General features: G+C 37.9%; 1 protein-coding gene across 4 annotated transcripts in view; it reads right to left on the minus strand.

Moving 5' to 3' along the window:
- Nucleotides 1-14,647, minus strand: part of LOC125092595 (lysine-specific demethylase 6A-like) — a 172,952-nt gene that overhangs the window by 115,490 nt on the left and 42,815 nt on the right. The window lies entirely within an intron of this gene.

Below are 14,647 nucleotides of genomic sequence, written 5' to 3' on the forward strand. Positions count from 1 at the left end.
ACGTGGAAATGCTCAGAGTGCTACATTCAGAGAAAATGGAGGCCCCTTACATATTCTCCACATTTTGCCTAATGCATCTCTTCCAAATGCCTGCTTCTGAAAACCTTACATAATAAATATAAGCACAAGGAGATACTGGTCCCCAGAAAAAGACAAACACACATAGCTTTCCTGACAAAAGTCCTTTAAGGTCTCCCAACATACTATGAATGAACAGACAAACACTGCCAAATCAGGAGACAGTCTACATATATCATGGACAATAAATCAGTACTAACTCAAAAATGAAGACTGACCTGATACAGATATTAGAGTTATCTCCACAGGATTTAGACACATTTGAGCACTCAAATACCACACTCTAACTAGAATCAGAAAACAGGCAATGCAGACCCTGGCCAGACCTTGTGACTTAGACCTAGAACTGGTTACATTAAGATGACTTCTGCTCCATGATGTATTCCCCAAGGTGAAAGCCACTTCATAAATATGTACACACCCTTACCTTAAAACCAGCCCCTATTCTTTTTGGGAACATACAGCTTTGAAAAAATCCCCAGTGCCCTCCTTTACTTGTTCCAAGTAAAACCTTCCTTTTCAAATTCTTTGGCTTGGTTCAATCTTTTGGCTTCATTGAGTCTTTGGGTACAATGCCCAACAAAAGGTGAACCCAGTTTCAGGTAACAATGGTAGGAACCTCCAATCTATGGTCAGTCACAAGTGTCAACTTGGACTTTCATTTGGCATCTGAAGGTGGCAGGGTGAGGATGCCTCATGAGACTGAGTCTGACGCTCTATTTTAGTTGACTTGTAGGACATCCTCCTGGTATCTGAAAATTATCTGGTTGTGCTGGGAAGAGAACCCACACATTGTAATTAGGAGCAAATTAGAAGCCCACGGGTCAGAGACAGCTTACCACATAGACCTACAGAAAGAGCCAAACAGCAAAAGCTTTCCTGAAATCAGGACAAATCCCAAGCAACCACCTCAAAAACTATTACGCCTGGGGTACCTGGGTGACTCAGTCCATTAAGCATCTGCCCTCACCTCAGATCATAATTCCAGGGTCCTGGGATCGAGTCCTGCATCAGGTTCCTGGCTCAGTGGGAAACCTGCTTTCCCCTCTCTCTCTGCCTGCTGCTCCCCCTGCTTGTGCTCTGTGTCAAACAAATAAATAAAATCTTTAAAAACAAACAAACAAAAAAAAAAACCCACAACCATAAAACTATTACTGCAAAAGAGCCAAACTTTAATTACGGTATCTGTAGAACAATTTATGTCCTGAAGTACTGCAGGAAACTACACATCAGGATGCCTTATTAGCTCAGTCGGTTAACCGTCGTCTGCCTTCAGCTGAGGTCACGATCTCAGGGTCCTGGGATTGAGTCCTGCATCAGGCTCTCTGCTCGACAGAAGTCTGCTTCTCTCTACCCCTCTATATCTTCCCCTGGTTGTGCTGTGCTTGCATACTCTCTCGCTCTGACAAATAAATAAATAATCTTTAAAGAAAACTAAACATCATAGAAGCAACTAGTAGAGCTTCACTGCTGGAGACAGTTGTGAGGGAAAAAGTTGGCCACATTAAAAACCACCAGAACATACTACATGCATACTCAAAGCTGCAACCTCCAAACAGGATCATCAGAGGTTTCACACTGCAGGAGGGAAATATACTTTACAAAACTAATCCACCTGTTCATTAATCAAATAAGGGAGAAAAAAACACAAGGCCTGTGGAAAAAGTGCAATCATTACACCCAGAATTCCTACACTGTATTAAGCAAATTTCCCTCCCAAATAAATGTTAAAAGGCACAGAGGGATACAAGTAAATCAAACATACAAAATAATTACGAGAATCAAAAATAATAATTTAAAAAGCTAACAAAACTATAATCTTTCTTTTTTTTAAAGTTGATAAATTGGGGCGCCTGGATAGGTCATTTGTTTAGCATCTGTCTTCGGCTCAAGTCAGGATCCCAGAGTCCTGGGATCGAGCCCCACCAGGAAGCTTGCTTCTCCCTCTTCTACTCCTCCTGCTTATATTCCCTCTCTTGCTGTCTCTTTCTCTCTGTGTGTCAAATAAATAAATAAATACAATCATTATAAAAAATAAACTTGACAAATTATATAAACTAATCTTCTAAAATTATACTATTACACAATGTGTACCTTACAACAATGTAAATGCTGGAATTTCAACACTTACAGGCATAAAGTCTGCAAGAATAAAAAAGGACACACATATGTAGGGGTATATAAGAATAATTTTTGTTTCGGGGTGCCTGGGTGGCTCAGCGGGTTAAAGCCTCTGCCTTGGACTCAGGTTATGATCCCAGGGTCCTGGGATCGAGCCCCGCATCAGGCTCTCTACTCAGCAGGGAGCCTGCTTCCTCCTCTCTCTCTCTCTCTCTCTCTGCTTGCCTCTCTGCCTACTTGTGATCTCTGCCTGTCAAATAAATAAATAAAATCTTAAAAAAAAAAAAAGAATAATTTTTGTTTCTACATTTCAAGGAGTAAATTATTTCAATTAAGTAAATTCATAACTTAGTATGTACATGGGTAAGCCCTAAAGCAACCCCTAATGAAATAATTCAAAAAGATAAAATGAGAAAAGTCTGAAAAATTAAATTATATTTTAAAATTTGCTTTCTGCAAAAGAAAGCAGTAATGTAAGAACTGAGGCAAAAAAAGAAAAAGAAAAACAAGCAAAAAAAAAACCCCAAACCAGACATAGAGGGGCTCCCGGGTAGCTCAGTCCTTAAGTCTCTGCCTTCAGCTTAGGTCATGATCCTAGAGTCCTGGAATCAAGCCCCGCATCGTGCTCCCTACCCAGCAGGAAGTCTGCTTCTCCCTATCCGACTCCCCCTACTTTTGGTCCATCTCTCGCTGACTCTCTGTCAGATAAAATCTTAAAAAAAAAAAAAAGAGAGAGAGAGAGACATATAAAAGTAAAGACAAATGTACAGCCATTAAGTGAATGATTAAAACATACATGGAATTAAACGATGAGAATGTGCAAATTATCACACTGGGTGAAACTGAAAATAACTACATACTACCTTCAGAAGAAATTCTTTACATTCAAAGGCACAGATTATAAATAAAAAGATGGGCAGCAATATATCATGAAAACAATTATAAAAATTCTGATTATCGGGGCGCCGGGGTGGCTCAGTGGGTTAAGCCTCTGCCTTCGTTCGGCTCAGGTCATGATCTCAGGGTTCTGGGATCGAGTCCCACATCGGGATCTCTGCTCAGTGAGGAGCCTGCTTCCCCCTCTCTCTCTGCCTGCCTCTCTGCCTACTTGTGATCTCTGTCAAATAAATAAATAAAATCTTAAAAAAAAAAATTCTGATTATCTGTACTAATATGAAACTACTTCAAAACAAAAGTAAGTAAGTTGCTGGAAATTAATCAGGACAGTGAAGATATCAATCTCTCTATCATGTATTTGAAAGTTAAGGGCAAAATTTTTAAGTTTTCAAGACCAAAAAATGGTATTTTTAGGACATGATAAATGTAACAGCTAATGCAAGCATGTCAAGTATTTTGCAACATAAATGTATCAGATCAACACATTATATATCTTAAACACAAGTTATATGTATTCTTTAAACTAACACAGTGGGGCACCTGGGTGGCTCAGCGGGTTAATCCTCTGCCTTCAGCTCAGGTCATGGTTTCAGGGTCCTGGGATCAAGCCCCGCATGGGGCTCTCTGCTCAGTGGGGAGCCTGCTTCCCCCTGTCTCTCTGCCTACCTCTCTGCCTACTTGTGATCTGTCTCTCTCTCTCTCTCTCTGTCAAATAAATAAATAAAAATCTTTAAAAAAATAAAAAATAAAAAAAATAAACTAACAGTTTTGTCACTTATATCTCCATAAAAATGAAAAAAAAAAATTCATTAAAATCATATAATAACTATAAACATATATGCTCCTAACAAGAGAGCACCAGAATATATATGAAGCAAAAAACCTACAAAACTGACCCCCAAAAGTAGGCAATTCACCAATAGTTCAATCTCATATTCAACATAGACAGAAACAGAATTCAACAGGAAAACAACCTGAAAACTTTCAACACAGAAAAGTTAATATTTAGAGAACACCTAAACCAACAAAAGCAGAACTTACATTCTTCCTTTGCACATGAAACATTCTCCAAGATAAAACCACATCCAATTACATAAAATAAATAAGAATAAATTAAAAGGAACTGTAAGACTGTAAAGAACAACTGGCCTTCAAAAACAAGTTTGACCATAAGAGACTCTTAATCTCACAAAACAAACTGAGGGCTGCCAGCGGGAGAGGGGTTAGGGGGAGGGTGGTGGGGTTATGGACACTGGGGAGGGTATGTGCTATGGTGAGTGTTGTGGAGTGTGTAAACCTGGCGATTCACAGACCTGTGCCCCTGGGGCTAATAATACATTATATGTTTATAAAAATTTTTTTTTAATTATTAAAAAAAAAAAAAAGATGGGAAAAAAAAACGAGTTTGAATTATGTGGGCTCACTTACCTGGATTTTTTTGCATAAATACAGTATTGTATTATTAATGTGTTTTTTCCTCTTTGTGACTTTATTAACATTTTCTTTTCTCTATCTTATTTGATTTTAAGAATTCAGTATATAATACATATAACATACAAAATATTTTATTAGTTAGCCTTCAAATTACCAATTAGCAATTAACTGTTTTGGGAAGTCAAAAGTTATATACAGATTTTCTCATGCACAGTGTTGATGGCTTGAACGCCCTGTTGTTCAAGAATCAACTGTATCTTTGAACAAAATGTAATGAAATTTTAAAGTAATCCTACCAAGGTTGAAATTGACTGTATTTTTTAAATAATCAATCAATTAAATTAAATGAATCAAACAAGGAGTCATAATCTAAACAGACACAAAGAAATCCAACCAAATTCAACACCTTTTCATGATGTAAACACAATTAAGAGATCTTCCTACCCTAATAAAAGAGGGCTATAAATAATTTCCCCGATTAACATCATACTAGATGAAAAATGACATGTTTTCCTCTTCAAAACAGAAGCAAAACAAAAATGCCTTCTCTCAGCAACTGTACTTAACATTTTATTAGAGATTGTAATCAAGCCAATTATGGTAGGGAGGAAAGGGGTGGAGGGAAGAAAAAAGGAAATAACAAAAGGCATCCAAGCTGGAAGAGTAGTAGTAAAATAATCTATATTTGCAGATGACACAATCTTACACATAGGAAATCCAAAATAACTTAGAGTACCTATCGATAAACAAGTTCAGCAAGGGTGAAAATATAAAATCTATATACAATTCTCACACTTCAATGTTTGAAAAATAAAACTACAAAAACAATTCCATTTATAATAAACGTCTATCTGCTGCCTATGAGACAAAATTTAGATTCAACAATATAAGTAGATTTTAAAAATAAAATGCAAAATGTAGCACTGAATGTAGAATATATCAATGAAATAAAACTGAGACTCTAGGAGTAAACCCACACATATAAGGTCAAGAGACTATTAACAGAGTCAAAACAGGGAAAAATTACGTTTTGAATGAAGAGTAGTGGGAGAAATAGATACCCAATTGCAAAAAGAATAAAGTTTGAATTTGATCTCACACCACATACAAAAATTATCTCAAAATGATGAAGGATGTAGAAGTAAGAGTAACAACTTTAAAACTTTTAAAAGAAAAAAACAAGAATTAATTTTATAGCTACATATTGTTAATGGGTATAAAGGAACCAAAAAGCATGAAGCAACATAAGAAAAAAAATAGATATATGGTTAAGCAAAGTTTTGTGCCTTTAAGTATTCTATCACACATGAAAAGACAACCTACAAAACAGGAGAAAACCTCTATAAATATACGATAAATAATTCTAGCAAATTAATATTAAAGATAAGTAATTACAATTGGACAAAGAATCTGATACACATTTCTCAAAAAGAAATACACAAATAAATGGCCAATTAACAGAAAAAATGTTCGAACATCATTAGTCTTGAGGGCAATGAAAATAAAAACTTCAGACAGAGGGGAGCCTGGATGACTCGGCTGAACGTCAGACTCTTAGTTTCTGCTCAGGTCATGATCTGGGGGGTCTGGAATCAAGCCCCATGTTGTGTGTCTGGCTCTGTGCTGAGAGCGAAGTCTGCTTGTCCCACTCACTCTCTCTGCTTGTTCTCTTACATTCTCTCCCTCCAATAAAAACATAAAATCTTAAAAAGAAAACTTCAATGGGAAACTACTACTTCATACCCATTAAGAATTTTGAAAAGACAGGAGCACCTGCATGTCTCGGTCCTGTTAATGACTCTGCTTGTGGTTTCAGCTCAGGTGAAGATGAGCTCTGTGTTAGACCCCTGTGCTCAGCAGGGCATCTACTTGAGATCAGCTCCCTATCCCCCTGCCCCTCTACCTACTTCTAAGGGCTCTCTGTCTAAAACAAATAAGTAAGTCTTCAAATTAAAAAAAAAAAATTTTTTTTTCAAGACAGAATCAAGTGTTACAAGATTAAGGAAGAATTGGGATCTTCAATACAGAATGTGAGAATGTAATATGGTACATACAGTATGCACCCTGGCCTTACAGATAATTTAATTTTAATTACTAGCATCAGACTCTATTCCGGAAGAAATAAAAACATGCATTCAACAAAAACAAGTTCAAAAGTGTTCACAGTAGCATGAATCATTATATGCAAAAGATGGGAAACAGACAGTAAATGTCTATCAACAGTTAACAGAATAAAGTGAATATCCAAATACAGGAATTTTGCTATTAAATGTAATGAAGCTGCCTTCCAGGAAAGATGGAGTAGGAGGATCCTAAGGCATCTGCCCCAAGGATACACCTAGGTAACACCCATATCAGTGTAAATAACCCAGAAACAACCCAAAGAGATCAAGAACAAACTCCACAACTAAATGTAGAGCAGAGGCCACAGAGAACAAGGTAGAGGAAGAGAGAAGACACAGCGGGAAGTTGAACAGATCTGAGAACGAGTGTAAGAGGGAGGAACAACCCTGAGCAAGAAGGGGAAAGGCACAAACACCCACACAGTGAGCTCAAGCAGGGAAGAACAATCCCCTAATACCAAATGTATGAGTTCTTACGAAAGACAGACTTTAATACCTGAAATTATAAAGGAAACTAGAGTCTAGTTTCTAGAGGAAACTGAGTCCCCTCTACTAATAAGACAGCAAAACAAAAAGCTAAGGGAAATCTGGCATAGAAGCAGCAGTTTGAAAGATGCCTGTACATAAGGGAGAGAGAGAGTTATCTACTAATCTCAGAGCATGTCCTGTAGGAACAAAGGTCCCTGGGAGACTCTTTTTGGAACAGGGGAGCTGACAGGCACCATCTCCCTCAGCTGCCTACCACCCCACCCGCAACCTGGCATATGCCTGGCAATGGAGCATATGGACCCCAGCAAGAAAAAACTCACTGTTTAACTTGTAACACTGCACTTTGCAGATCTGCCCCTCCAATATGCTCCTGGACAGAGTTCATCCACGACACAGGCCACAGTTAGTGTGCAACCAGCCCCAGTAGGGGTCAGCATCACTCCAAAAAGACTCTTGCCCTGGGGAAGACTAGACAATTGCAGCCCCAAGTATAGGATGGGGAAGTCTGACTGTAGCTCCACCCACATAAAAGCTTCTAAAGAGAGAACCCTGGGTTATAATCTGTTTGTAAGGGTCCCTACTCAGTGGGGAGCCTGCTTTTCCCTCCTCCTCTCTCTGCCTGCCACTTCCCCTGCTTGTGTTCCTTGGGTCAAATAAATAAATAAATCATTTTAAAAAGTCATAAATATGTATGTACCCAAAATGGGAGCAATCAAATAAATAAAGCAGTTAACAAACATAAAGGAAGTAACTGACAGTAAGACAACAGTAAGGGAATCTAAGCACTTACTATTAAACACTTACAACAATGGACAGATGATCCGAACAAAAAATCAATAAAAATCCACAAGAAAACAGTCACTTTGAATGACACACTGGACCAGATGGAGTTCACAGATATATTTAGAGCATTTCATCCTAAAGCAACAATATATACAGTCTTCTAAAGTGCAGATGGAAGATTCTCCAGAAGACATCACCTATTAGCCCACAAAACAAGTGTCAACAAATAAAATTTAAAAATCAAAATCATACCATGCATATTCCCTGAACACAACATTATGAAAATGAAAACTAGAAATCAACTGCAGGAAGAACTCTGGGCAAATACATGGAAATCAAAGAACAAAATACTAAAAGCAACGAATGGGTGAATACAGAAATCAAGGAGGAAATTAAAAAAAAAAAAAAAAAAAAAACATGAAAATGAAAACAACAGTCCAAAACCTTTGAGGTGCAACAAAAGCTATTCTAAAAGGAAGTTTATAGCAATACAGACTTACCTCAGGAACCAAGAAAAGTCTCAAATAACCTAAGCTAGTACCTAAAAAAGGTGAGCCTAGAAAAAAGGGTACTTGGGTACCTCAGTCAGTAAGTATCAACCTTCAGCCCAGGTCAGGGTCTCAGGCTTCTGGGACTGGAGTCTCCCATCAGGCTCTCTACTCAGTGAGGAGCCTGCTTCTCCGGCTCCCTCTGCCTGCTGCTCCCCCTACTTAGGCTTGCTCTCTACCAAATAAATAAATAAAATCTCTAAAAACGAAATAAATAAAAAAGCTAGAAAAAGAACAAGGAAAGCCCAAAACCAATAGAAGGAAATAATAAAGATGAATGCAAAAATAAGTAAAATAGAAACTCGAAAAAATACAGCAATCAATGAAACTAGGAATTGGTTCTCTGAAAACATCAACAGAATTGATAAATCAGACTCTTCCAAAGAGAGCACAAATAAACAAAATTATAAATGAAAGAGGACATAACAACCAACACCAATGAAATCAAAGGACTGTAAAAGAACATGAAAAATTATATGCAAACTAATTCCACAACCTAGAAGAAATGGATAAATTCCTAAAAACATATAACCTCCCAAAACTGAAGCTGGAAGAAATAGGAAATTTGAGAACAAACCCATAACCAGCAATGAAATTGAATTCAAAATGAAAACACTCCAAAAACAAAAAAAAAATTCCAGGACCAGAGATCATCTGTGGATTCTACCAAACACTTAAAGAAGAGTTAACATATATTCTGTTTATAAAAGATTTTATTTATTTAACAGAGATCACAAGCAGGCAGAGAGAGAGGAAGGAAGCAGGATCCCTGCTGAGCAGAGAGCCCGATGCGGGGCTCAATCCCAGGACCCTGAGATCATGACCTAGCCAAAGGCAGAGGCTTAACCCATGGAGCTACCCAGGCGCCCCAAGATTTTATTTATTTGACAGAGAAAGAGCAAGACAGATTACAAGCAGGGGGAGTGGGAGAGGGAAAAGCAGACTTCCCACCCAGCAGGGAATGGCAGGGAGCGCCATCTGGGATTCGATCTCAGGACGTTGGGATCATGACCTGAGCCCAAGGTAGAAGCTTAACAACTGAGCCACCCAGGCACACCATTAATATATATTCTTCTCAAAGTATTCCAAAATAGAAGAGGAAGGAAAACCCAAATTCATTCTGTGAGGCTAGAATTACCCTAATACCAAAAACATAAAAACTACCAAAAAAAAAAAAAAAACCTAGGCCAATACCTTTGATGAATATAGATGCAAAAATCCTCAGTAAATTATCAGCAAAACAGAATACAGCAATACATTTTTAAAAAATTATTCACCACAATCAGGTGGGATTTAGTCCTAGGATCCAAAGTGGTTCAATATTTAGAAGTCTCATTAATATGATAAATCATCACATCCATGAAGGATAAAAACTGTATCATTTCAATAAGGACAGGAAAAACATTTGACAAAGTAAAACAACCATTCATGACAAAAACACAACAAAGTATGTTTAAAGGGAACATATCTCAACATAATAAAGGTCACATATGAAAACTCCACATGAAAATCGGAGTTCTTTTCTTCTGAGGTCAGGAATAAGACAAGAATGTCCACTCTCGGGGCGCCTGGGTGGCTCATGGGTTGGGACTCTGCTTTCCATTCAGGTCATGATCTCAGGGTCCTGAGATTGAGCCCTGAATCAGGCTCTGTGCTCAGCGGGGAGTCTGCTTCCCCCCACCCCGCGCCTGCCCTCCTCTCTGCCTACTTGCAATCTCTGTCAAATAAATAAATAAATCTTAAGAAAAAAAAAAAAAAAAGAATGTCCATTCTCCGCACCTTTGGTCAACAGAATACTGAACTCCTAGCCATAGCAATCAGACAACAAAAAGAAATAAAAGGCATCCAATCTGGAAAGAAGTAAAACTTTTACTATTTATAGATGACACGATACTCCATATAGAAACCTATAAAGACTCTACCAAAAAACTACCAGAACTGGGGATACCTAGGTGGCTCAGTCCATTAAGTGTCTGCCTTTGGCTCAGGTCATGATCCCGGGGTCCTGGGATAGAGTCCCACACTGGGCTCCTTGCTCAGCGGGGAGACTGCTTCCCCCTCCACTCTCCCTCTGCCTGATGCTCCCCTCTGCTTGTGCTCTCTCTGACAAATAAATAAAATCTTAAAACAAACAAACAGAAACTACCAGAACTGATAAATGAATTCAGAAAAGTCGAAGGATTACGAAAATCACATATAGAAATCTGTTGCATATGTATACAATAATAAAGCAGCAGAAAGAGAAAACAATCCCAATTTACAACTGCATCAAAAATAATAAAATAGGGGCGCCTGGGTGGCTCAGTGGGTTGAAGCCTCTGCCTTCGGCTCAGGTCATGATCCCAGGGTCCTGGGATCGAGCCCTGCATCGGGCTCTCTGCTCAGCAGGAAGCCTGCTTCTCCCTCTCTCTCTCTCTGCCTGCCTCTTTGTCTACTTGTGATCTCTGTCTGTCAAATAAATAAATAAAATCTTTAAAAATAATAATAATAAAATAAAATAAAATACTTAGGATCAATTTCACTGAAGAGCTGAAAGATCTTTACTCTGAAAACTATAAAACCAGTGATCCAAGGAATTAAAAATGAAACAAGCGAATGGACTGGAATAACAAAATGTTAAAATGTCCACACTACCAAAGCAATCTACACATTAAATGCAATCCTTATCAAAATACCAACACCATTTTTCTCAGAACTAGAATAAACAATCCTAAAATATTTATGGAATCACAGAAGTCCCTGAATAGCCAAAGCAATCTGAGGTTTTACAATTCCAGATTTCAAATTATACTACACACAAAGCTGTATTATTAAAACAGTATTGCAGTGGCACAAATATAAACACCAGATAAATGGAACCGAATAGAGAGCCCAGAACCAAATCTATGATTACATCGTCAATTTATCTTCAAAAAGGAGGCAAGAATTACAAATGGGAAAAAGGCAATCTGTTCAACAAATGGTGTGGGGAAAACTACATGCAAAGTAGTAAAACTGGATCACTTTTTTAAGCCATACACAAAAAGAAACTCAAATGGATTAAGGACCTAAATGTTAGACCTGAAAAACATAAAAATCATGGTAGGGAGCACAGGCAGGACTTTCTCTGACACTGGCGCTAACAATTTTTTTTTTTTTTTTTTTTAAGTACGCCTCCTAAAGTAATGGAAATAAAAGTGAAAATGAACTATTGGGACTACATCAAAATAAAAATCTTCTTCAATGAGCGCCTGGGTGGCTCAGTGGGTTAAAGCCTCTGACTTTAGCTCAGGTCATGATCCCAGGGTCCTGGGATCAAGCCCCACATCCCTGCTTGGTAAGGAGCCTGCTTCCCCCTCTCTCTTTGCCTGCCTCTCTGCCTACTTGTGATTTCTGTTTGTCACATAAATAAAATACTTAAAAAAAAAAAAAAAAACTTCTGCAAAATGAAGGAAACAAACAACAAAACTAAAAGGGAACCTACTGAATGGGAGGAGATAACTTGCAAAAGAAATCTCTGATAAAGGGTTAGTATCCAAAATATGTAAACAACTTATATAGCTCAACACCAAAAAACAAAACAAAACAAAAACAAAAATCCCAAATAATCCAATTTTTTAAATGGACAGAGGACATGAACACACATTTCTCCAAAGAAGACTGATGGCCAACAGACCTATGAAAAGATGCTCAAGATTACTCAACATAAGGGAAATGTAAATCAAGGCCACAATGACATACTGGGGCACGTGGTTAGGTGTCAGTGGAACATGTGATTCTTGAACTCGGGATTGTGAGCTCCAGCCCCACATGGAACATAGAGATTACTTTTTAAAAAAATTTTTTTTTTTTTAAGATTTTATTTATTTATTTGACAGAGAGAAATCACAAGTAGGCAGAGAGGCAGGCAGAGAGAGAGGAGGAAGCAGGCTCCCTGCTAAGCAGAAAGCCTGATGTGGGGCTCGAACCCAGGACCTGGGATCATGACCTGAGCCGAAGGCAGCGGCTTAACCCACTGAGCCATCCAGGCGCCCCACTTTTTAAAAATTCTTAAAAAAAACCAAAAAACACAATGAGATATCACCACACACCTTCAGAATGGCTAAAATCAAAAATCCAGGAGAGAACAAGGTATGGCAAAGATGTGGATAAAAAAGGAACACTCCTTCACAATTGGTGGGAATGCAAACTGGTACAAGCCATTCTGGAAAACATGAAGTTCCTCAAAAAGTGAAAAACAGAACTACTCTACGATCTAGTATTTTCAGTAATGAGTATTCACAAAAAAATACAAAAACACAATTTCAAGAGGATACATGCACTCGCTATGTTTATTGCAGGATTATTTACAATGGTCGAATTGTGGAAGCAGCCCATTTCTTGCTGAATGAAAGGATAAGACAGAATCTTATTCAGTCATTAAAAAGAAAAAAAAATCTTGTAATTTGAAACAACATGGATGGATCTAGAGGTTATAATGTTAAGCAATATAAGTAAGTCAGAGAAAGACAAATACTATACTGTTTCACTCATACATGAAATTTAAGAAACAAAACAAATGAAAAATGGGGAAAAAAGGGACAAACCTAAAAACTGACTTTTAATTATAAAGGACAAACTAATGGTTGCCAGAAGGCAAGTGGGTCAGTGGGGATGGGTGAAACAGGTGATGGGAATTAAGAGTACGCTTATCTTGATTAGGACTAACATAAATTGTGAATCACAATACTATGCCTCTGAAATTAACATTAACACTCTGTGTTAATTACACTGCAATAAAAATTTTGTAAAAAAAAAAAAATTTAAGTACTGGGGGACATCTGTATGGCTCAGTCAGCTAAGTCCAACTCCTAATTTCAAGTTAAGTCATGATCTCAGAATCCTAAGATGAAGACCCGAGTCCAGCTCCACACTCAGGGCATAGAGTCTGCTTGAGATTTTCTCTCTCCCCCAACCCATTTGCCCCTCCCCCCATTTTGCTCACTCGATCTCTAAAGTGAGTAAAATCTTAAAAAAAAAAAAAAAAATTAAGGACTGGCTATACAAGCTACAGTAGGGATGACCTTTGAAAACATGTTAAGTGAAAAGACCAGTTCAAACTAGGCAAATACATAACAGCAAATTAATTGTTTCCTTGAGAAAGGGTTATGGAGGAATTAGGGAAGAGAATACAGGATTTTGTTTTCATATGATGAACATATTCTAAAACTGACAATGGTGATGGTTACCCAACTTTATTAATTAAAAAACATGAGACACCTTGCTGGTTCAATCAGTGGAACACACAACTCCTGATCTGGAAGTTGCATATTCAAGTCCCACAATGGGTGGAGAAATTACTTAACAATAAAATCTTTTTTTTTTTAAGATTTTATTTATTTATTTGACAGACAGAGATCACAAGCAGGCAGAGAGGGAGGCAGAGAGAGAGGAGGGAGCAGGCTCCCCGCCAAGCAGAGAGCCCGATGCGGGGCTCGATCCCAGGACTCCGAGACCACGACCCGAGCCGAAGGCAGCAGCCCAACCCACTGAGCCACCCAGGCTCCCCAACAATAAAATCTTTTTAAAGAAAAACAAAACACTGAATTTTAACCTTCAAAAGGATGCATTCTATGGTTGACTGAATTGTAGTTCTGTAATACGCAACCAAAAGAAAAATTAGTCAACAAATTTAACGAAACCTTATTAGAATATTTATGGATTAAGTAGACTTCAGTTTTGTTTCTTTCCATTCCATTTTTATTTAAATTACGGACCAACACACTGATTTTGCATACCCTAAAATTTCCCATTCATGCACACATTATCTATAACTAATCCTCATGGCAGTTATACCTAAACAGATTATGGCTTATATCATATTATAAGATACATTGATTTTATGGCATAAAATAATGACAGTTAGTGTTTTGTTTTGTTTTTAAGATTTTATTTATTTTACAGAGAGAGAGAAACACAAGCAGGGTGAATGAGAGAGGGAGAAGTAGACCTTCCACCAAACAGAGCCTGATGTGGGGCTCAATCCCAGAACTCTGGGATCGTGACCTGAGCAGAAGGCAGCCACTTAACAACTGGACTGAGCCACCCAGCCTCCTTTATGGTGACTATTGTTGAAAAGCAATCTATTCAGCTTCCTATACCATACTTGGAAGTACATATGCTGTGAATGATTAACCTACTGGTTTATCTGGTTAA

Source organism: Lutra lutra, chromosome Y, assembly GCF_902655055.1.
Source record: "Lutra lutra chromosome Y, mLutLut1.2, whole genome shotgun sequence".
In the NCBI taxonomy this organism is placed as follows: Eukaryota; Metazoa; Chordata; class Mammalia; order Carnivora; family Mustelidae; genus Lutra; species Lutra lutra.